This window comes from Mandrillus leucophaeus, unplaced genomic scaffold (genome assembly GCF_000951045.1).
Source record: "Mandrillus leucophaeus isolate KB7577 unplaced genomic scaffold, Mleu.le_1.0 Scaffold153, whole genome shotgun sequence".
NCBI classification, from domain to species: Eukaryota; Metazoa; Chordata; class Mammalia; order Primates; family Cercopithecidae; genus Mandrillus; species Mandrillus leucophaeus.
This window is the reverse complement of record NW_012101510.1, coordinates 172,826-174,649: the sequence shown is the minus strand read 5'-3', so window position 1 is coordinate 174,649 and position 1,824 is coordinate 172,826. Positions and strand designations below refer to the sequence as shown.

The 1,824-nt window shown below is 53.1% G+C and overlaps 1 protein-coding gene across 2 annotated transcripts in view; it reads left to right on the top strand.

The window, feature by feature from the left end:
• Positions 1-1,491: 1,491 nt before the first annotated feature.
• The window catches only part of UBB (ubiquitin B), a 1,960-nt gene continuing 1,627 nt past the window's right edge, over positions 1,492-1,824 (top strand). Inside the window, exon 1 of one of the 2 annotated variants that reach the window (XM_011975236.1) lies at positions 1,492-1,735. The gene's annotated coding sequence lies outside the window, so the exon portion shown is untranslated. Of the gene's footprint in view, positions 1,736-1,801; positions 1,815-1,824 lie in introns of those variants that run through there. The other variant, XM_011975237.1, reaches the window with a different exon arrangement.

The following is a 1,824-nucleotide window of genomic DNA, read 5'->3' as shown; positions in this document are numbered from 1 at the left end:
TTTGGGAGCCCGAGGGAGGCAGATCTCTTGAGCCCAAGAGTTCAATAACTGCATGGGTAACATAGCAAGACTCTGATCTACCAAAAAAAGAAAAAAAAAAAAATCAAAAAAATTAGACCGGGCACGGTGGCTCACACCTGTAATCCCAGCACTTTGGGAGGCCGAGGCAGACAGACCACCTGAGGTCAGGAGTTCAAGACCAGCCTGACCAACATGGTGAAACCCCGCCTGTACTGAAAAATACAAAAATTAGCCGGGCATGGTGGCAAGCACTTGTAATCCCAGCTACTCAGGAAGCTGAGGCAGGAGAATCGCTTGAACCAGGGAGGCGGAGGTTGCAGTGAGCCACATCATGCCACTGGCCTTCAGGTTGGGTGACAGAGCGAGTCTCTGTCTCAAAAAATAAATACAAAATTTAAAAACCAGGCGTGTTCCACGCCTGTGGTCCCAGCTACTTGGGAGGCTGAGGTGGGAGGATAACTTGAGCCCTGGAGGTCGAGGCTGCAGTGAGCAATGATCACGCCACTGCACTCCAGCATGCAGGACAGAGCCAGACTTTGTCTCAAAAAAGCAAAAACAACTGGCCAGTGTATGAGGGGCTCGCGTTTTTTGTTTGTTGAGACGGAGTCTCGCTCTGTCGCCAGGCTGGAGTGCAGTGGCGCGATCTCGGCTTACTGCAATCTCTGCCTCCTGGGTTCAAGCAATTATCTGCCTCAGCCTCCCAAGTAGCTGGGATTACAGGCGCCTGCCACCACGCCAGGCTAATTTTTAAAATATTTTTAGTAGAGATAGGGTTTCACCATCTTGGCCAGGCTGGTCTTGAACTCCTGACCTCGTGATCCACCCCCCCTCGGCTTCCCAAAGTGCTGGGATTACAGGCGTGAGCCCCCGCGCCCGACCAGGGGCGTGTGTTTTTTAAAACATGGGACAGGGAACTGTGCTTCACAATCACCACCAGGTGTCGCGACATCAGGTGCCATGCCGTCCCGCTTCTGAGGCGGGGCGGCCCACTCTGGGAGGCCGAGGCGGGTGGATTACCTGAGGTACGGAGTTCGAGACCAGCCTGGCCAACATGGTGAAACCCCGTCTCTACTAAAGATACAAAAAATTAGCCGGACGTGGTGGCGCATGCCTGTAATCTCAGCTACTCGGGTGGCTGAGGCAGGAGAATCACTTGAACCCGGGAGGCGGAGGTTGCGGTGAGCCGAGATCGCGCCATTGCACTCCAGCTTGGGAAACAAGAGCGAAACTCCCTCTCAGTAAAAAAAAAAAGAAAAAAAAGGAAAAAAAACAAACACCCTCCTCCTTCTCCCGCCGGAAATACCCTCTTTCAGGAAGGCGCGCCCGTGCAGCGCACGCGCACTCAGTTACTTAGCAACGTCGGCGCTAAACCACCCCAGGCGGAGCCCAGCAACAATAGAGTCACTGCGTCCCCCACCAATCAGCGCCGACCTCGCCTTCGCAGGCCTAACCAATCAGTGCCGGCGCTGCAAGGAAGTTTCCAGAGCTTTCGAGGAAGGTTTCTTTAACTCGAATTCATCCGCCCTATAATTTTCTCATATTTTCCTAAAGAAGGAAGAGAAGCGCATAGAGAAGAAGGGACATAATTTGTTAGGATCCTTCCTTACGGCTATGAGGAATTTGTGGCTCAGTTGAAAAGCCTAAACTACGTTTCGGGAGTTTGGGCGCGGCGAACTACTTTCAGCGGCGCACGGAGACGGCGTCTACGTAAGAAGTGATAAGTGACGCAACACACGTTGCATAAATTTGCGCTCCGCCAAACGGGAGCATTCAGGGGCGGCTGGCTTTGTTGGGTGTGCTTGG